The sequence below is a fragment of the Dromiciops gliroides genome, chromosome 3, assembly GCF_019393635.1.
Source record: "Dromiciops gliroides isolate mDroGli1 chromosome 3, mDroGli1.pri, whole genome shotgun sequence".
Lineage (NCBI taxonomy): Eukaryota > Metazoa > Chordata > Mammalia > Microbiotheria > Microbiotheriidae > Dromiciops > Dromiciops gliroides.
The window spans coordinates 507,788,599-507,812,168 of NC_057863.1; the positions used below are offsets into that span (position 1 = coordinate 507,788,599).

At 35.1% G+C, this 23,570-nt stretch overlaps 1 pseudogene; it reads left to right on the forward strand.

Annotated features, from left to right (window-relative positions):
* Positions 1 to 2,969: 2,969 nt before the first annotated feature.
* The window catches only part of LOC122747852, a 61,954-nt pseudogene continuing 41,353 nt past the window's right edge, over positions 2,970 to 23,570 (forward strand).

Consider the following 23,570-nt stretch of genomic DNA (forward strand, 5'->3'; position numbering starts at 1 on the left):
TGATTATTTGAGATAATTTCCCCTAACCTTCTTTTGCATTCCCTTGCATCATTTCCCCATATTCTTTTTCCCTGTCTTTTCATTCTTTTCTGAGGATAATCAAGGCTCCCAGGCCTTGTATAATTGGATTCCCTCTATGAATCTTGATGATGGCAGTGCTCAGAGGGGAAGCATCTATTATCTCCTAATACTTTAATGTACAAATCAAATATTTATTAAATATCTACTATGGTCCAAGCACTGTGAAGTATATGAGATGGTCAGGGAGGACTAGTACCTCTGATGTTAGAATTGCTGAGTCCTTCTTAGGGCTCTTCATTCACCTTTGGTATCCACCTGCCACCTAACTCTCAGCTGTGGCTCCAAGAAAATGTACCATGCACAATGACCACACTAGTAAAACCATTTTGGCAAATAGGCTAAACCAGGTTGAAGGTAACTGACAGGCCTTGAACCTGTCAGTGAGTGTGGAGGTGGTGGTATTTACCCCAAGCATGGAAAAGCTTCCCCAATAATAAAAATGGATGTGAAAAGTGTATTCCAACAGGCCTCTTTTCCTTTCCAAAAGCCACCTAAATCTTCCTTTTAACAGCTACAATAATAAACAGTTTAACAATTTAATTAAAGGTCACAGACTCAACAACTGGGTCAGATAGTGTATACTGAATTCCACAGTTATGTTACTCAGCTCTCCTACGGTTAAAGTAAATTTTATCATTTTCTTAGGATCAAGAGGATTCATTTTATTTCATTATAGTTTGACTACTTTAAGTAAGTGTTGTTTTAAGTTATATTATTATAGTCATTGTTCTTTTGGTTTTACCTTATGCAATATGTACCAATTCATCTAAGTCCTCTAATTTTTTCACTGAATTAATCTTTTTATGTGGCAAAATATATTCATATGCCATAATTTCTTCAGCCATTTCCCAATTGATGGGAACTCATTGATAGGTCATTTAAATAAGGATTTTACAGTCTTGCAATTCTAATAGTATGTTGCTGACTTGGAGGGAAAGCTGAAGCAATTCTTGGTTGGAAACAATGGAACAAAAAAAAGGAGTAGGCAGCTTTCATAGGTTTTGTGTACAATGCAGAATTTATTCATTTGGGCCAAACTCACAAATATCAGGAAAAACTTAATGAAAATGATGTGAAAATTCAAAATGAAAAAGAGAACTCCACATGATTTATCAGAACAGCAGTTTGTTCATCTCTATGAAAGCATAATTGAATTCCATCAAAAGTAAATTGTAAGTAAAGCTTGGAGAGATGCAGTATTCTTTGCTCAGTATGAAGGTAGATGAAATTCAGTTTTACAATGATTCTAAAAATCCAAAGCACTCTTATGATGCCATGAAGGCAATTTATGGGCCAAAGACCTATGGAGCATTTCAACTACTCAGTGCTGATGGAGCCACATTGATTAGTGAAAAGGGCATGATCCTGGAGAGAGGGGTGGAATACTTTCATTGTTTTCTCAATAGATCATCATCAACAAATAATAAAAGCAATTACTGTGTATCTCAGTTTGAAGTTTTCAAAGAAGTCCATAGAGTTCACCAAATTGCTAAAAGGGATGCATGATCCAATCCATCAGTCAAATCAAATCAAATAAATGGTAAGAACTCAATATCCAGAAATTCACTAAGACACATATGGGTTGAAGGCAATCAGACAGAAGAACTCAGGAGTCTGATGACCTGGGTTCAATTACTACATCTGATGCATACAGCCTTTTTGATTATAACACTACCTCTGTTCTCAATTTCCTCTTTTTTAACATGAGTTTAGACTAGATGGACTCTGGGGTACTGTTTATCTTTAAATCTACTATCCTATGAGACCAAAGTTGTGATTTGATTATGTAGAGGAAATTCCTACCTTTGAATAAATCATAGATTCTTCTCATAATATTTGACCTATTTTCTTTGTAAGCTGTTATTTCCTACCTCATTTTCCCAGGTACATACATACATACTTTATCCATTTAACAGTACCCATTTTTCAGTTTAGCCTTCTTTTTGCACTTTAAAGAAGACAGATCAATCCAATCATTTTTTTCACTTGAGGCAAAGGATAATACAATGAACACATTGCTATTTGGAATTCTATTAGCTTGAACTTGTTATGAAATTAACTGGAAATTCCATATATTATCAAGAGTGAGGCAATTGATGTGAAGCATAATTATGACTCTAATTATGATTAAAAGATGTTCTGATAATGAAAAGTTGCACCTGTATTTAAGCAAAGCATTTGATAATATAATGCATGTTTTCCTGATGGGAAAGATAGAAGCATGTCAGCTGGATGATAAAACAGGATGTCTCAGAATTATTTGAATGACTAGTCCTAAGGAAAAGTAATCAATGGATAAATGTCAAGAAAAGGAATCCTAGAAATTAGAGCTATTCAAAAGGGAATGGATTGCCTTAGGAAGTGACTGGTTTCCCCAAACTACAGACATATTAATCATTAATCAATGATTTATTGATCTTGTTTTGCTATTTGTGACATTTTTATTTATACTCATGTTGACTCATTTAAACATACAGGAAGATAGCTGTAACACATATAAAAATCCTGTTAAGCAATTGGCATTAACTGAGGGATCATTACTTGAGTCACTCACCAAGTGTTTCTGAACTCGAAGAGATGCCTCCTTATCAAGGCCATTTAGGACTCTAAACCTTTTATCAAGCAATAGTTTCCCTCTGGCCCCTAGGAAAAACAAATTATCAGAAGGTCCCCGTAAGAAGAATCCACCAGAACTTCTGGGGCAGAGCCAAGATGACTGAGGAAAGGTAGTAACCTCTCAGAGCTTCCCACAAGATCACTCCAAAAAACCTCCAAATAATGTCATAAGATAATTCCTGGGGCTGCAGAAGCCACAAAAGGATGGGGTGAGATCATTGAAGAGCCAAAGATGGCTTACAAGGTCTTCAGGAAAGATCTGTTGTGTCATGATGGGAGTGGATCCCAGACCCAGGCCACATCAACACAGATCCAGCCCCAAGCAGCCTGCACCAGAGAAAGGGAACTGGGTATGTGATTTTTGGTTGTAATCCCAATTCCTTTGCCCTCCAGAACAGCCTATTCCATGCACTATGATTGTTTAATATAGAAGCTGCTAGATATTGTGTGATCCTGACTATGGCTCCAGAGTGCTTTAATTGTTTATTTCTGCCTGGTTGCAATATTTTCCCCTTGACCTGGGAGGTCTGGAATTTGGTTATAATATTCCTGGGAGTTTTCCTTTTGGGGTCTCTTTCTATCTTACATTCTGCTTCTAGAATATCAGGACAATTTTCCCTGAGAATCACTTGGAAGATGATGTCCGAGGTCATTTTTTGATCATGGCTTTAGGTAGTCTAATAATTATCAAGTTATCTGTCCTGGATCTATTTTCCAGGTCAGCAGTTTTTCCAAGGAAATATTTCACATTGCCCTCTATTTTTTTTTCATTAATTTGGATTGGCTTTATTGTGTCTTGATTTCTCATAGTCATTAGCTTCCATTTGTTCATACCTAATTCTCAAGCAATTATTTTCTTCAGAGATCGTTTCCATTTGGCTTTTCAGGCTGGTGACTTTTTTCATGACTTTCCTGCATCACTCACACTTCTCTTTCCATTTTTCCTCTACCTTTATTTATCTTTAAATTCCTTTTTTGAGTGCTTCCATGGCCTGATACCAATTCATATTTTTCTTGGAAGCTTTGGATGCAAGAGCTTTGACCTTGTTATCTTCTTGTGAGGGTATATTTTTATCTTCCTTGTCATCACAGAAACTTTCAATGGTCTGCATCCTTTTCTGTTTGTTAATTTTGCTAGCCTATATCTTGACTTTTAACTCCTTCTTAAAGTGGGGCTGTGCTTCCAGGACCCATTATCCCAAGCTTCACAGGGTCCCTGGTGGTACAGTTTAAGGAGACACACATTCTTCACTTGCCTGGCCTGTGCTCTCTCTGGTCTGTAAATGACACCTGGCCTACTTGCTCTTTAAGCAGAAAACAAAAAATTCTGTTTTGCTGTGGTTTCCGGCTTTGGGGAGCCTGTGCCTCTCTCCTACCTCAGCCACTGCCACTCAAGACTGTTTCCCAATTCCCAGCATGGGCAAAATAACTGAGTTCCACCTCAGCACCGGCAAACACCCCTGTAATCTGCCCCCTGCCAAATACTCAGCCCTCTCACCAGACCAGGAGCATAGTTCCAGAAGAAGCTGCCACTGCATCCAATTCAGAGACTCCAAGGGTCTGTTTTTCTGGCATGGCTTCTCTGGGGCTACATCTGCATGGCGTGGTCATGGGTCTGGGCTCCATTCCCAACATGGCACAACAGATCTTTTCCATCAACCTTCTAAGTGGTATTTTCCTGGAAAATGATCTCATGCCATCCTTTTGTGGGTTCTGCTGCTCCAGGAATTGTCTTATGGAATCATTTGGAGGTTTTTGGAGTGATCATGTGGGGACTTCTGAGAATTTACTGCCTTTCCTCAGCCATCTCGGTTCTGCCCACTACACAACTTATTTTAAAAAATCATAAGGTTGTTATAGCTTAAATATTAATGAAATTAGAATGAAGTTAAAACAGATATATTCTCCTATTACCATGAGGATAGATATTTGTATCCCTTTCTTTGTTCTCTCACCAGCTCTTCTCTGCTGAGGAAGTCCCTATGCACTCTTATGGCTTATAGATAAGAGGTAAGGAAAGTCACCCACTTAATCTACAAACATTTATTAAGTACTTACTGTGTTTCAGTAATTGGTTTGAGTGTTATAAAGCACTCCTCAGAGAAAAAAATGTGGGGAAAAAAGACGCTGACAATCATTTGATCAACATGTTTTGTCATAGCTCATGTTCTAGAGTGGGCTCTGGGCAACAGCAGATCATGGTATAGCATCATTTCCCCTAGTGCCCATTCAGCTTCATGTACTATGCCACAAGGGACATTTCCCTTGCTATAGAGTAGTGTCTAGAAGTCCCTACCCCCACTAAACATAAATTACATTCATCCTCCTTTAAGTATTCTTTGGGAGAGGGGATTTTGATGGAACATCAGGAAGTATAGTTATTATAGAAAGATTTTAAAATCTGCTCTGCCTGCCTTGTTTCCCCTCATCTCCCAAGGCCATGAAGTTTTAGAATGACAGATAAAATATGACAGATAAAATATCTCCCAGTTATATTATTGATTGTTTTTAAGCTAAAAAGGATGTTAAGAAAAATTTTTAAATTTGTTTTTGTTTTTATTATGGAATGTATTGGTATAGAGATATTAGTACTATGAAGTGGAAGCCAGAAACTAAAAAGTTAAATAAGACCACAATATGAGCTCTTTGAAGTGGGAATCACTGAAAAACTAATACTGTATAAATAATGTACTGTTTAATATATAGTGTCAAATTGAAGAATGAAAGTATTGGAAAAGCCAGTTGTGAGGCGGAGTGGAGGTGAACATGGGTGGTAATGACCATTTTACCCTTTTCTAGATTATCATTGTTACATCCCCTAACTCTCTGTTCCCTAAAGCTCTTTTCAGGATTTCTGAATTTTCCCCCTATACTCCCTTGATTGGGCACCTTATTGGCTCTCATGCATTTAATTTCCAATCCTGCATTACCAAATTCAACTGACGATCCTGTAATGATTGGAATGATGCCACCTACTGGAGACTTACTATAGGAAAGTTCCACCATGAGGAGAATGCCTCAGAGGGCAAGGCCATGTGGCTTTTCCTTGGCGTCAGGAAGTGACATTTGCTCATGGGTGCTGTCTATCAAGGCTACCAGCCAATCAACTTGAGGAGCCTCCTATTTTCTGGGAGGAGACAGGAAGGAGGAAAGAGGGCCTGTGTGGAGAGCTCTGTCTCCTTTTTTTGGGTTCCTGACTTGATGGTGGTGGTGGCAGCAGAGAACTTCACAGGAAATTTGAGGAAAGATAGGAATGCCAGGCAGTTGGAATTCTTTTCTCAATCTTTCTCTTTCTATTTTTCAATAAACCCTTAAAAACCTAAACTTGTTTTATCAATGATTTTAGTCACTTTCCCCCAAAACTGGGGTAACAGATTAGAATCCACATTTAGAATCTTAAATTACACAATACCATAGGTACCTCAAAGTCAACATCTTTAAACAGCAATCATTGTCTTTATAACAGAAACTTAGACTCAGTCTCTGGCTCCTCTTGCATTCCTCACTCTGATAGATAAAATTTTGCCTCACTTTTTCCAGGGCACAAACCTCTATGCCAAAGCCCTACAATTTTACAATTACAATTTTCTTACAATTTTCTCATACTTGCTACCCAGATTTCCAGTCCTACTTTTATGTTTTCTTTTCCAATTAAGATCTAAGCTGCTTAAAGGGAGGGACTGACTTTTTTGTATTTTTATCCTCAATATTTAGCACAATGTATGCCTCATAGTAAGTCTTTAATAAATAAATGTCTTCTCTACTCTCCTGTTTTCTCCTCTCTTTTCTTCTTGCCCCTCCTCTTCCCTTTCTTCCCTTCCCTTCCCCTACTTCTCTCTTTCTGCCTGTATCTCTGTCTCTTTCTCTTTCATTAATCTTTCTATCTGACTCAAAACATTTTTGCATTCAATAAATTCCCTATTTCTGTTGAGACTCCCATCATTCTTTCAGTCTCCCTGTTCCATGACCTCTGTGTAATACTCTATTCCTCATTCTCTTTCATTCCAATGGCCAATCAATTTCCATATCTTGTACCATCTACTTCTATGTCACCTCTCATATCTATCTCGTCATGACTCACCCAACCATCACTCTAGTTCAGGCTTCTACAACTTCTTTCCTAGGGTACTCTACATTTTGATAGATCTGTACTGATTCTTTGTCTACATGCTATATTTCCATAATAAAATATAAGGAAGAAGCTGCTTTTAAAAAGTCCCTATTCCACATGCCTTGTATAATGCTTGTCATACAGTAGGTTTGTTGAATTGAACTGACTTGAATTAATTTGATTATTCACCTTACAACCAGAATTTTTTAAGTACTACTCCCTAAATTCTCCTGAAACAAGCTTTGTATTGATAGTAAATGCTGTTATTTTTCCTTTGTTCTGAAGGAGCACCATGACATTAGGGTGATGTCATGACTTGTAGTGAATTAGATTTAAATGATGGAGGGCTGTGCAAAGTTACCAAGCTCACTCTCTCCTCCACTGCCATCTGGGTCCAGTGCAAGATATACATCATAATGATGGAACATGGCCCTGGATGTTTAAGGCAATTGGGGTTGAGTGACTGGATCAGGATCACACCGTTAGTAAGTATCTTAAGTTAGATTTGAACTCAGGGTAGATATAGGTAATGGTAAGTAGGTGTTTTCATTTATTGTTCAGTTATAAAATGCACAAACACACACACATCTCTGAATACAGGGATCCTAAATGAATACATATCGAAGGTATAATACTCAATGGGGAAATTATTTCAAAAATAAATATGATAATATAGCAATGTAACTTCTATGCATTCATAAAATAACACTAAAATTCATCTTCTATCAAGCATATGCAAAAGATTTATGTGGATTGGCTAATTCTTCTATATTCTACTAGAAAAATATCAAGAACAGGTTCTAAACACAATGTAGTTATGGTTTCACTACATTGCCTATCTTGTCCTAAGCCAGAAAAAGAAAAAAAAAAAGGTAGAAGCAGATGGGTGTCGACCATGCCTTGCCTTCAGAGAGAGAGACGGTAGTCTCTGATGGCTAGCTAAATGGACAATACTTCCAAAACAACAAGAAAAAAGAGTGGAAAACACCTTGAGCTTTCAACTTTCATAGAACTAAAACAAAGGAATGAAGAATGAATGTTGCACCTATTGTCTTCTCTTTCCTGATACGTTCATGTTCTGCATTTGAATTAAAATTTCTTTCCCCAGTCCCTGTTTTGTTTTTTGTACCTATTTTTCAGGTATTCATGGAGTCTAAAGGTTTATTAACCTTTTGTTTGTACTGCTTTAATCTACCACAGGATGCCAGATGTCTAGACATGGAAATTATGATAACAGGTTGATTTAAACTCTGCTTGTATAAGAGAATTTACAGAGAAACAAAGGATAAAATGTATAGATTTTACAAGTGGTAGATAATTTAACGTTGGGAACAGTAGCAGCATAAAAGACAGAGTGATGAGTGAAAAATAAAGTGAAGATGAAGGAGGAAAAGAAATGAATCTGAAGCCAAGAAATGGTCCTGACATTCATTTCTTTTTACTGGATTTGTCAGACAATAAGGTAGAGTTAGCCAAACTGTGGGGGCAGGGAGGTGAGATACCTTTAGAGGAATGGAGTGTATGAAGAAATGAGCAACATTATCTATTTTTTTCTAGCATAAATCCTGTATAAATTTATCCAATTTTCAATGAAAACAAAGGTCAATCAAATTTGCCACGAATAACACTAACATGACAAATTGGCTCCAATTAAGCATTGATTATTGACTACCACATACACAAATGAGATAGAATTTGAGTCTACATGTGTTTAATATTGACATAGGCATAATTTGTTCTTTTATCATCACCCCTCATGTGTTCATTACATAGATGTTATATTGTTACTTTCCTTGGTATCTTTGAACATAAAACATGTAAAATTTAATGAAAGCAGTTATTGCATGGAAATTTAAAGTGCCATAATAACTGATATACTTCTTAACATCATTCATTTTGGTGAATACACTAAAATAACCTGGATTCTCCTGAACTTGTACTTTAAAAATGGAAATAACTCAAGTACAGTTATAAATAGTCGTTTAAAATTTATCACAATTAGGATTTAATTTTCTCTTGAATTTTTATTGTTTCAGTTTTTCAAAGATAAATAATATCATTTTCAGATAAATACATATTAGGTTTGAAGAGAAAATTGAATAGAGTTGGTGTCATTAGTAAACCTACATACTCTAGATATAGCTTTAATAGCAGAAATAAAGAAATATTAAGTAAAAACAAAAAAAATCATAACAAAAATGTTTTATCATTGCAATTTATAAGCATGGTTATGGATAGAGAGAAGAGACTACTATCTTTGATTTATGAGAATGATTTAGCAGCACTTATCATGAAACCTAAAAAATTTAAATGATATCTAGAAAATATGCATATAGAATATGTTAACAAGAAATAATAACTTTTATATGGAATATTAAGTGCAAGAACAATATTTTCCCCCAAATAAATTTCTGTCATAAAAATAAATGAAGTTGCCTAAAACATAAAGTTCTAAAATAGTGAATAGTAGTAAATAGTAAATGATGAATGTTACTTTTGAAAGCTTTGTTGTTCTCTATTAATTCCCTTGATTCATGTATAGATGTTTCTCATAAAGAATTTATGTGGATAGAATACTAGATAGATCAATATCTATTTATTTTTTCTTAGTCATATTTTTCTGTATTAATAATGTCCTAGATTATTTTGTACACCTTTAGTGTTTTTTATCTTTTAGATACCTTCTATACTGGTTCTTCAGTACTCTAAGAATTATGTATTATCCAACACACATAAGCTCTAGATATATTTATTAGTAATTAATTAATTTGTTTAATTGTTCATTCATCTATCAATTTATTTGCTTATTTATTTTTATTTTTTAGATTTTATTCATTTATTTCATTTTTCCCAATTACATGTAAAGATATTTGAGTTCCACCTTTTTCTCCCACACTCCCTTCCCTCACTTATCCCAAGCCAGTAAGCAATTTGATATAAGTTAAACATTACAATCCTTTTAAACATATTTCCACATTAATCAGAACAAAAGGAAAGAAAAAAAGCAAGAAAAAACAAACAAGAACAATAACAAAAAAAGCAACAACAACAGTTAAGATAAGATAATTTGGTCTGCATTCAGATACCATAGTTCTTTTTCTGAATGTGGAGATCATTTTCCACCATAAGTCTATTGACATTGCTTTGGATCATTACATTGTTGGGAAGAGCTAACTCTATCATAGTTGATCATCACACAGTGTTGCTGTTACTGCATACAAAGTTCTCTTGGTTCTGCTCAACATCAATTCATGTAAGTCTTTCCAGGTTTATCTGACATTCACCTCCACATCTTTTCTTATAACACAATAGTATTCCATTACATTTATATACCACAACTTGTTCAGTCATTCCCCTATTGATGGGCATCCCCTCAATTTCCAATTTTTTGCTACCACAAAAAGAATAGTTATAAATATTTCGTAAATGTGGGTCCTTTTCCTTTTTACGTGATCTCTTTGGGATATAGACCTAGTAGTGGTATTGCTGAGTCAAAGGGTATGCACAGTTTTAAAGCCTTTTGGGTATGATTCCGAATTGCTCTCCAGAATGGTTGGATCAATTCACAGCTTCACCAACAGTAAATTAATGTTCTCCTTTTCCCACATCTTCTCCAACATTTATAATTCTCCTTTTTTTGTCATATTAGCCAATCTGATAGGTGTGAGGTAGTATATCAGAGTAGTTTTAATTTGCATTTCTCTAATCAGTAGTGATTGAGAATGTCTTTTCATATTGCTGTAGATAGTTTTAATTTCATTATCTGAAAACTACCTGTTCATATCCTTTCACCATTTCTCAACTGGGGAATAATTTGTATTCATTTTTAAAAAATTTTCCAGTTACACATTAGATATAAGGATAGTTTTCAACAATTGTTTTCACTGGATTTTTAGTTTCAAATTTTTCTTTTCTCTCCTCCCTTCCCTCCCTCCTCCCCAAGATGGAAAGCAGTCTGATATAGGTTGTATATGTACAGTCACATCAAACATATTTCTACATCTTGTGAAAGAAGAATCAGAGCACAAAGGAATAACCTCAAACAAGAAGAAAAAAAAAAACAGTCCAAAAGTAGAAACACTATGATTCAATCTGCATTCATAATTCACAGTTCTTTTTTCTGCATGTTGAGAACATTTTCTATCATGAGTTCTTTGAAGCTGTTTTGGATTGTTGTACTGCTGAGAAGGGCCAAGTCTATCCCCATTGTTCGTCACACAATGTTGCTGTTACTGTGTACAATATTCTCCTGGTTTTGCTCCTCTCAGTCAGCATTAGTTCATGTAAGTCCTTCAAGGTTTTTCTGAACTCCTCCTATTCATCGTTTCTTACAATACAATACAATACAATACATATATCCCATTACATTCATATACCACAATATTTGTATTCTCATATGTTTGATTCAGTTCTCCATATATTTTGGACATGAGGCCTTTATTTGAAACACTGCCTGTAAAAAAGGTTCTCTAGCTTTTTGCTTTCGTTCTAATCTTGTTTGTATTGTTTTTGTTTGTGTAAAAACTTTTTACTTTAATATAGCCAAAATCATCCCCTCTGCTTTTCATAATGTTCTCTATCTCATCATTGGTCATAATTTTTTCCCCACTCCATAGTTCAAACAAGTAAACTATTCCTTCCTTTTCTAATTTACCTATGGTATTACCCTTTATGTGTAGATCTTGTATCCATTTTGACTTTACTTTATTGTATGGTATAACATGTTTGTCTATGCCTAGTTTCTGCCATACTATTTTCCAGTTTTCACAGCTTTTTTTTTTTTTGGTCAAATAATGAGTTCATATCCTGGAGGCTAGATTCTTTGGGTTTATCAAACAGATTACTATATTCATTTACTGCTGTGTTTTATGTGCTTAACCTATTCCACTTATCCTTCTCTTTATTTCTTAGCCAGTAACAAATAGTTTTGATGATTGCAGCTTTATAATATAATTTTAGATCTGGTACAGCTAGGCTACCTTACTTTCCATTTTTTTCCCATTAATTCCCTTGATATTCTTGACCTTTGTTCTTCCATTTGAAAATTGTTATTGTTTTTTCTAGCTCTGTGACATACTTTTTTGGTAGTTTCATTGGCATGGCACTGAATGGGTAAATTAATTTGGGTAGAATTGTCATTTTTTTATATTAACATGGCCTCCCGGGGAGCAATTTATATTTTCCCATTTGTTTATATATGATTTCGTTTGTGTGAAAAGTGTTTTGTAATTGTGTTCATATATTTCTTGGGTTTGTCTTGGCAGATAGACTCCCAAGTATTTTATATTGTCTACAGTTATTTTAAATAGGATTTCTCTTTCTATCTCTTGCTGCTGGACATAATTGGTCATATATAGAAATGCTGATGTCTTATGTGGTTTTATTTTATATTTTATATCCTGCAACTTTGCTAAAATTACTAATTGTTTTAAGTAGTTTTTTAGTTGTTTCTTTAGGATTCTCTAAGTATACCATCATATCATCTGCAAAGAGTGATAGTTTTGTTTCTTCCTTGCCTATTCTAATTCCTTCAAATTCATTTTCTTCTCTTATTGCTAAGGCTAATATTTCTAGTACAATATTGAATAGTAGTGGTGATAATGGACATCCTCATTTCACCCTTGATCTTATTGGGAATTCCTCTAACTTTTCCCTATTGCATATAATGCTTGCAAATAGTTTAAGATAGATACTGTTTATCACCTTAGGGAAAGCTCCATTTATTCCTATGCTCTTTAGTGTTTTAAATAACAATGGGTTTTATATTTTGTCAAAGGCCATTTATCCATCTACTGAGATAATCATATGATTTTGGTTAGATTTTTTATTTACATGGCCAATTGTGTTGATAGTTTTTCTAATACTGAGCTAGCCCTGCATTTCTGGTATAAATCCAACCAGGTCACAGTGTATTCTCCTAGTGATAAATTTATGTAATCTGTTTGTTAGTATTCCATTTAGAATTTTTTCATCAATGTTCATTAAGGAGGTTGGTCTATAATTTTCTTTCTCTGTTTTTGTTCTTCCTGGTTTAGGTATCAGCAAAATATGTCTCTCATAGAAGGAATTTGGTAGGATTCCCTCTTTACCTACTTTTCCAAATAGTTTTGTAGTATTGGAACTAAGTGTTCTTTAAATGTTTGATAGAATTCACTTATAAACCCATCTGGCCCTGGAGATTTTTTCTTAGCGAGTTCATTGATGGCTTGTTGAATTCTTTTTCTGAAATGAGCTTATTAAAGGATTTTATTTCCTCTTCTGTTAATCTGGGCAGTTTGTATTTTTGTAAATATTCATCCATTTCATTTAGATTGTCAAAATTTATTGGCATACAAATGGGAAAAACACATTGCATTAATTTCCCCTTCATTGGTAGTGAATTTACCCTTTTCATTTGTGATGCTGGTAATTTGGTTTTCTTCTTTGCCCACCAACATCCTGTCCTCCCCTCCCTAATAGTAATTCTTTATTGCCTCATTTTTGTGGGATAATTTACGCTATTAAATTTCCTTGCTCCTTCTACTTCCATGCAATTTCTTTCTTAGCCCTTTATTTTGTTTTTTGGGGTTCTCATCTCATCAATGTCACCTTATAACCACACCCTCTTTTTAATATACTCCTTCTAATTACTCATAAAAAATTACGACATACAAATATGATCATACCATCAATGTCACCTTAAAACCACATCCTCTTTCTAAATATACTCTTTTCTAATTCTCATAATAAAATTGACTCACAAATATTATTTTGTCATATAGAAATATAAACAGTTTAACCTTATTTGATTTCTTACATTTTTTTCTTGTTTCTTTTCTTTTTTACTTTATGTCCCCCTTGAGTCTTGTATGTGGAGGATAAATTTTTATTAAGTTCTGGCCATTTAATCAGAAATTCTTAGAAGTCCTCTATTTTACTGAATGTCCATTTCCCCCCTGAAAGTTTATATTCAATTTTGTTGGGCAGTGATTCTTGGTTGTAAATATAACTCCTTTGCTTTTTGTATCGTATACAAAGCCCTCCATTTTTTTTAAATAGAAGCTGTCATATCCTGTGTAATTCTGTCACTACACAATATTTGAGTTGTTTATTTTTGGCTGCTTGCAGTGCTTTCAACTTTATCTGTGAGCTTTGAAATTTGACTATGATGTCCTAGGGAGTTTTCGTTTTTGAATCTCTGTCAGGTGTTGGTTGGTGGATACCTTAACTTTCTGTTTTGCCTTCTGGTTCTAATATATCAGGGCAGTTTTCTTTGATAATTTCTTGAAAGATATTGTCCAGGATGTTGTTGTGATTTTTTTTTGGTTTTGTTTTGATTTGTTTTTCTATCATGACTTTCAGGTAGTCATGATATTATATTATATATGATATTATGTATTATCTCAAATATCTACTTTCTAGTCAGTTGTTTTTCCAGTGAGAAATTTCACAATTTCTTCTATTTTTTTTAAACTTTTAAACTTTTGTTTTACTGTATTTTAGGGTCATTAGTTTCCATTTGTTCAATTCTAATTAAAAAATATTTAGAATTTCTCCCAATTTACATGTAAAAAATAAAAAATAAAATTTTCCACATTAATTTTTTAAAACTTTGTGTTCCAAATTTTCTTCCTCCCTTCCTCCTTAACCCTCACTATGGAAACAAGGAATTCAATAGAAGTCATTCATGTGCAGTTATGCAAAATATATTCACATTAGTTAGGTTGTCAAAGAAAATAGACAAAATAACTTTAGAAAGAGGAACTAACAAATAAAATTATACCTTAATCCGTATTCCGATAACATCAGTTCTTCCTCTGTTGATGGTTTGCATTTTTCATACCTCCTTCTGATATCATTCTGCTCATCATTTCTTTCACAGTTACTATTGGTAACTGTATTAACCTAGATCCTATTCCCTCCCCTTTGATATTTACTCTATTTTATGTCTTCTTTCACCCTGTCCCTCCTAGAAAGTGTTTTTTTTTTTTGCTGCCCTCTCCCCCAATATGTCCTCCCTTCCTTTGCCTCTCCCCCTCATCCCCTTCCCCTCCCAATATTTCATATTTCTCTCTACTTTTTTATTCATATGCATTTGCTTTATTGTGTCTTGGTTTCTCATGAAGTCACTAGCTTCCATTTGTTCAATCCTAATTCTTAGGCAATTATTTTCTTATGAGAGCTTTTGCATCTCCTTTTCCATTTGACTTTTCACACTGTTGACTTTTTTCTTGTGACTTTTTTCTCCTTGCTCTCATTTCTCTTTTCATTTTTTTCCTCTGTCTCTTTAAATCATCCTTCTATTTCTCTTGCTTTTTCTTCAAAGTCATTTTTGAATGCTTCCATGCCCTGAGACCAATTAATATTTTTCTTGGATGCTTTGGATGTTATAGCTTTGACTTTGTTATTATCTTCTTCTGAAGGTGTATCCTGGTCTACCTTTTCCCCAAAGAAGCTTTCTATGATCTGCTGCTTTCCCTGCCTACTCATCTTGACCTGGAAGTTTGGTGGTCCTGTGCCCCTCCCCCACTGGGCTGCTGCCACTCAGGTCAGCTTACTGGTTCAGAATAAGGGTGCTCCACCTTAAATCTAGTACAGACCACAGCTATTTCACCCCAGCCAACCACTGAACACCCATATTGTTCCTTGAGCCAAGTTTCAGAAGAAGCTGCTGGCACTGAGGATTCTGAGGCTCTGGAGGTGGGGTCTGTGCTGCGTGCTGAGCTCCTATCTCAGCCTGAATAGCCTAATTATGCCGTCTTTGGCTGGAAAATAGTCTCACTCTTTTCTTTTGTGGATTAGCTTGCTCCAGGAGCTGTCTTATAATATTTTTTCTTGTAGTGGGTGAATAGGTTTTTTCAGGATCTTGGGGAAATTTCAGCCTTTCCTCCAGCTTTCTGACTGGTATTGGGGAGTTGTTCTTCCCATTTGTCCTATCCTGGTTGTGGGAAGTCCTTCTCTAGGGGTGGTACTCTTCTGCTAAGTTCTTATAGTTTTCTGGTGGCTGGCCCTGGAGAAGGGATCTTGTTGTTGGTCTGCCCTAGGGGTGGTACTTTGCTGTTGGGTTGCTCTTGTTAGTGGGGCTTCATTGTTGGCAAGCCCTGGAGGAGTAATTTTGTTGCAAATATGCCCAAGAGTTGGAACCATGCTGCTGGATTTCTATGGTAATAGAGTACTTCTGCTAGCAAGCCCTGGGCTAGTAATTTTGTTACAGATCTGTGAAGCTTGGAGCCTCCTACTGCTGGTTTGCTGTGAAAAAAGAGTTTCTCTGATGGCAGGTCCCAGGGGTGAAGTCTTACTATTGGCCTCAAGTGGGGCTTTAGTACTGGTCAGTATTGGGGTTATGGCCTCCGTGGTGGTTTGTGCTGGGGGTGGGGTGATTGTGAGGGTCTCTGCTATTCTGCCCATACTATCCACTTGCCTAGGGGGCTGTTGGCTTGCAGGAGGACAGACACTCACTTGTGGAATGCCCCAGACTTAATGCCCTGTTACAGGTGTCCTGCTTTCAGCCTAACTGCTGATACTGCTGCTGCTGCTGCTGCTACACTTAGACCTCACTTCCATTCCATCCAGGTAAGACAGACCTTTCATGTTGGCCTTGTAAGCTGCTTCCCTGCTTCTGGAACAATTCAAAGGCAGTTTTCTATTTGTTTGGAGGGGAAATATGGGAGAGCTTCAGAAGGCTCCTTCTTCCCTTTGCCATCTTGGCACTTGAAGTAATTAATTGATTTTTATAAAAATAAATAAATTGACCACTCTGGGTCAGAACTTTCCATTGTCATCTTTTCTCCTAGCTTTATTTCTGAGTCTTCGGATTTTTCCAACTCTACCACAGGAAACTTTTCACTATGAGGAATCTCAGTTCTTTCTCCCTTCCTCCAACTGGTGAATCCTTCCCCAAAATCTCTATTGAGGAAGTGAATAGCCTTAGCATACTCCATTTGCTCTTCACAGTTAACTCCTCTTTGCTGACATCCCCATTTTCTTTCTATTTGCTTCATTTGTATTCCATTATCCTGGCAAATATCACATATTTAGTAAATACTCTACCTTTCTAGCTAGCAAACTAGGTAGTTATCATTTCTCTATATTCATACTTAGAAAATGCAACCTTTCAAAAATGGTAGAACCTGCCAGAATTTGCTTTCCATTGGCATAGCCTTCAAGTTTCTGAGGTCACTAGCTCACATGTTGAGGAATTAGACTACGACTTTGAATGTTAACATCTTCTGTTTGGATTACCAGTGAATAAAGACATTTCTGATTTATCAAACAGAGCAGGGCACATTTTACTATCATTTCTAACATCTTGTTTGAAATGAAATTTTATGCTGTATCTATTATGATGACAAAATATCCATCTGAATAAGTGGTTAAAAAAGAATTGTGTGTAGCAATAGCATTGACACATCTTGATCAATCATACCAAAAACCATATTTACTTATCACATACATAATACTATTCTGGTGATTTATGGCATAAACATGGTAAAACAGTAAAAATGCTTTATTAATAAAAATGTATCTGCAGATATCACATTATTTTATCATAGTTAAGATTTTTTTGCATTTTAAAAATTGTAGTAATTCTGAATTTAATTTTAATAAAACACCAAGTAAATATATTTTGTGTGTAGATTATTTCAATAAAAAGGCACTACAACAATGTTTATTTTTACAAAATGTGGGTGCAAGGATTGCTACATAGAGTTTTAAAACCATTATATTTTGGTACTTCACCTCAGTGTAGTAATATTTTAGATAAACCTTTGGGGGTCTTCCCCTTTTATGCCATTAAGAAGAAGTGGGGGACTCCTAAGGCTTAACAAGTTTAATTTAAAGAATTGGTGAGCTAGGCACCAAGATAATTCTTCAGTGTTTATCTGTTATGATTATTTTCTTTTTCTTTTTTTCTTTTTTGGTTTTTGGTAAGGCAATTAAAGTTAAGTGACTTACCCAGGGTCACAGAGCTAGTAAGTGTCAAATGTCTGAGGCTGGATTTGAGCTCAGGTCTTCCTGAATCCAGGGCAGGTGCTCTATCCACTGTGCCACCTAGCTGCCCCTAGGATTACTTTCTAATACAACTCTTCCTACTCCTTTATATTAAGCATCATGCTGATTTATCAGTATACGGTATGGAAAGCTGAACCTTCAATCTTTCATCTCTAAAGATATGGTCGAGCAATAGTTAGTGTATTTTCTTCTTATTATATTTTTTGTTGTTATTCACCTTGCATTTCTATTTTAAGTAAATGTCCTTTTCCAAGTTGTGATTCTGAGTGCTTCATTGGCAAAATAATATGGAACCAAACAGGTTTTAAATCCCTGAAAGTAGCATCTAAGGATGCTAAAATAAAGTAAAAACTCCAGATATCTATAGCACGGTCATCAATGCTTAGCATATGATATCCTCTGTGACCATTCTGAACCCTCTCACTGTTTCACATCTTTTTGCTCAATTACCTAGAAAGATGCAACCATTAAAATTTCAACAGGGCTATTGGTGATATAGCTAGCTAGCTTTAGGAGATGGAGCACATTAATTTGTGCTTAGAACTTTAGAGAATTGTGATTCCTCTAGGACAGTATAGAACCTACATTGTGAAAAAATGTAAATATTTAAGTGTATCTAAGATTTCCTCATACTTTTCTTCCTATCTATCTCCTATATCCTCTATGGTACCTTCTGTCACATCCAGGTAGCATGATGTCGACAGGTGTCTTTTAAGACTGAGTCCAGCTGGGAAAATATAACTGTACATAATGCTACTAGAGGAGATGAGTAAAGGATAAAAGGGGGAAGTTTTGTCAGGCTGTGAAATCAGATGCAGAGAAAAGCCAGGGAAGCAGAATTTGGGGTCAAGGTTCAAGACTGAACAATCAATGAGGATTTGTCTCTCCAATATAAACAGCAAAAGAATCTGCCAGCCTGAACACTCACATTCTGACACAAAATCCAGGGGTAGATCAGAGATCAAAAGTTTAGATGAGCTAAAGCCACCAAGAAAGCCAGAGCCTAAGCTTATCACCAGTGTCACTTTGCTATGTTGAAGGAAAGTTGAAAGAGATCATGCTTTTCTCCAGCATTTGTGTGTGCCAGCTATATTCCATTCTGTTTTCTAAACAGATAATATGCTGGGAGATGCTGAAAGATACTTATGCTGCTCCTTTGAACTTAGTAACCCTGTAGTTCCTGTGGCTACTAAGCAATTTCTGCTTCATGCTCAGCTAAAGCTTACTAAGGAATATCTGCTTTCCTATCTCTTTTTTTGCATTTTCCCAGTGCTACCATGAAAAATTACTTATTTGATCTTCCTCAAGATCTGCCTTCTGCTAAGTGTCAATGAGTATACATCAATCTATTTTCTACTCTTTTTTTATCAGATTATGTGTAGCATAAGTACAGGAAACATAATGTTTTAACATAGTTAAAATGAGTTTATCCTTAGACAATTCTTGGGAATGTATATTGACTGTCATTATATACCAGTGAAAGGGACGTATATAGAAATCAATATTTAGATATATAGATTTATAGAGAGATAGATAATATACCTATAGTTATCTCACCATATACAGTATGGTTGTCATATAGATACAGATTTATACAACTGTACAGAAATATAAAGAGAAACATATATACATCTATAAAAATGCATGTATTCATATTCAAACACAAACACATGTACATTCATCTTTATATTTGCATATGCATACATGTATACTTACATGCATGTGTATATTTATTCAGGGAGTCCTATAAGTTTATCAAATCACTTTATATTATAGACTGCCAAAAGATTCTTTTTGCATACCTATCATCATTTTGAAAATCCATTTAGATTACATCTCCCCTCATATGGTCATATCATGATTGCCCACATCAAAGTGGCTATATAGACACAATCAAGAGCAAAAACTGTAGTCAGAGAATGCCAGCTTAGGAAAGAACCTTAAGGATTATTCAGTCAAACTTCATTGTTTTAGATGTGAGGAAACTGAGACCAAGAGATGATAAGTGACTTGGTCAAGGTTATATAATAATAACTAATGGTAATATTTAGTGTTTTAAGATTTACAAAGCCAAGGGGCAGCTAGGTGGCACAGTGGATAGATCACTGGCCCTGGGTTCAGGAGGACCTGAGTTCAAATCTGGCCTCAGACACTTGACACTTACTAGCTGTGTGACCCTGGGCAAGTCACTTAACCCCCATTGCCCCACAAAAAAAAAATCAACAAAAAAACAAAACAAAGATTTACAAAGCCCTTTCCTTACACCAACCCTATGAGGTAGGATTCTATGATGTAAATGCTAATGGTTTCAAGGAGACCAGAAGATGGAATTTTCAGGCAACCACCCATCATGAATGTAGTAGAGGGAATTCCTCTTCAAAGACATATTAACTGCATAGCTTTTTAGATCCCTTCCAAGGCTGACATCATATGAATTTATAAACTTAAAACCTGATATCAGATAAAGTATGGAAGTTTGGACCTGAAGTGTGTTAATAATTTTGCCCACTGATCAATTTTGCTATATTTCTGCACAAATTGTTTTATTTTATCGTTATAGAAATTGACAAAAATATCTTAATCCCTGGATTTTAAATCATAGATTGGGATTTGAATGATGTTTCAGTCATCTGATTGACTTGGAACAAATCACTGAATTTCTTAAGGTCTCAGTTTCTCTGTCTATAAAAGTATGAGATTAGTATTGTTGAATATTCAAATATAGCTTTTGTATCTGCCTGTCTCCTAAAAACAGATGAGAGAAATAATGTTTAATCTCTCCTACAAATTAATAAACAGATAAGAGAAATTACATCTTATATCTCCTACAACAAACCAGATCAGAGAACATGATACCCATACCTGTCCTACCAAAACAGATCAGAGACAGACAGAAAAAAACATAATATCAATTTAATATTTTATTTTCCCAAGAAGAAAGTTAACAAAACATGATCATATGGAGACTTCCCTCCTAAGAGAGAAACTCAGAGGACTCCTCATTTCTGAGGGTATATAAGGTTTTAGTCCACTGATTACAGGGCATTGTCAGTTTTGATAGTATGATACAGAAATCAACCCAAAATCAAAAGGTAGTTCAACAATTTCAGTTATAACAAGTATGGAAGAAATACAGAAGTATCATGATAAGACTACAGGATTACAAAAAAGGGTTTGTCAAGGATGAGGATGGACAGATGTTATCATAAGATAGGGACTTACTTTCCTGAGGGGAAAAGAAATCACTAGGTAGGGTCTTTTATCTGCTAGCTATCTGGGCTCAGCCTGGAATTCAGTTGAAGGACATTTTGCTCCCATTAATTCTATCAATCCAGGGTTTCATAAAACTCCCCTTGGATAATAAGGTACCTCCATCAAATTTAGGTGATACATATATTCATATCAACAGCATAAATGATTTGCAAGTCCTTTTAAGGCTCTAAATCTGGCTCTAGGAAAAATGAGGAAGTAGTTAAACTATATGCGTCTTTCACCTCTTTTCTGTCACAGACAATACATTAATTAACACTAAGATGTTAATGAGGAAAGCCTAGGAAAAGCCACATTTTAAAAGAATACAATGGCGACCCTCTATTAAATTTTTCATGATCACCTTGTTTTACTATCCAGTTGAACCTGGATACTTGAAGACTGCTATTAATCACAGTCTCTGGCAGGCTCTACCAGATTAGAAGGGCTTTCAGTATAGGACTTTTGGGTAAAGACAAACCTTCATGAACCTCAGTTTCTTCCAAAGTTGGTGAGAGTTTAATGCATTTTTTCAGCCACAGTAATTGTAATAATATCCATTAATAAGATTTAAAACAGTTGCAGTATATCTTCCTGGAAAAGCCAGTGTGGCACAGTAGAAAATTCATTGGATTTGGAGGATGAGTACCTGGGTTTGTCAACTTTGTGACATCCAAGAAATCACTTAAACTCTCTGGCCCTTTGTTTTCTCATCTGTAAAATAAGGGGCATGAGTATATGGCCTTTTAAAATCCCTAGCTGCTCTAACCCCACAATTCTATGCTCATGCAGTCAAAAGGAAACATACTTGACATAATAAAGCTTCATGGAAAATGGGGAATATTTATTCAAAAGTAAAGAACATTAAAAATCCACAGGGAGAATTTAAAACAGTGATACCTAGGCTAGAAATATCATTTCCCAGGGCTCTCAAATCTAAGTTGAAGTGAATTATCTGTACCTACTCTAAGGCAAGTTCTAAGTACACACCCCACGTGCCATTCATAGTGTTTGGAAGTCATATAAACACATATTCATGCATACACATATATACATTGTTTGAATCAATGAAAGACAACAAATATTCTAGCTTTTCTAATGTTTTAATATGTTTTACTGGTTTTCTTTTTTTTTTTTTTTGTCTTTTTCCATTAAAAGTTGCTATATGGAATGGCTTTCTGAGGAGGGGTAGAATGGAAGAAATCCTAGTGATATAATATATAGAGATAAAGATATACACATCAGTAAATTTTAATTTTAAAAAAGAATGTCATTATACATAGTCAAGTGTAATGACTTTGAAATGATTGATAGGGAAACTATAATATTAATTATGGATGCAGTTTCCACTATTTAATTTTTGGCTTTTGAACTCATTGAATCATCAAAAATTTGTGATTCATGGAGATGCAAGTAGCCCTCCCTATTGTCTCATAAGGAAGAGAACATTAAAAAAAATAAAGACAGAAAAAGAAAAAAAAATGAAAGTACCTCTATTTATTGCCCTCCCTTGGTGTACTTGACTAAGCTTTTATGGAAAGCTTTTAAACAAATGTTCCACTTCATGAATATGATTAAAGTGACAGTAATCTCCTAAAGATGCAATGTACTGAGAAGAATGCCTTAATCGATAGAATAGAGAGTAATGAGAAATTTATGAAACCAAAAGAAAACTTCCAAGCTCCCTTTACTGTGGACACTAATTTTCCTATTGACTTGGAATGAAGCAGGAAATCTTCTAAATGAGTCTCTGTTCTCTACCAATTTCTAGCTTGGCAATTAAATTGGTAATGCAAAACCTGTATCCACATAGCACATGGTAAAAAGAGATGTTACTACCCAACATTTGCTGAACCCAAAGTGCATAACTCCATATGGTATAGAATAGACTGAGAGACCATTTAAAACTATGAACATTCATATATAGGGATGATTATGATAAAATGTTTGCGTGCATGATAGTCCACATATTTAGGCAAACAATTCTAGTAAAAAAAAATCAGTTTTGGAATCACAGTGGTACATGGTTTAAGTCTCAAATGTCAAGCTCTAACTAGCTGATTGACCCTGGGTAATTAATTTAACTTCTTTGAGTCTTAAATTGTTCAAAGATTGTTCTTTAGGAAAAGAATTTGCAAATGTTAAAACTCTATGTAGGGGCGGCTAGGTGGCACAGTGGATAAAGCACCAGCCCTGGATTCAGGAGTACCTGAGTTCAAATCCGTCCTCAGACACTTAACATTTACTAGCTGTGTGACCCTGGGCAAGTCACTTAACCCCAATTGCCTCACTTAAAAAAAAACAAAACAAAAAACCCAACTCTATGTAAATGTGAGTTAGTAGCTATAATAACACAGCAGCCACATGTCCAATTATATCACAAACTATACACATACATCTATCTATCTATCTATATATATATAGATATATACATACACACATACATGCATATATACATACACACACACATATATATTGTGAGATTAAAAATTGAATAAATGAGCATTAAACTCCCCTTTTT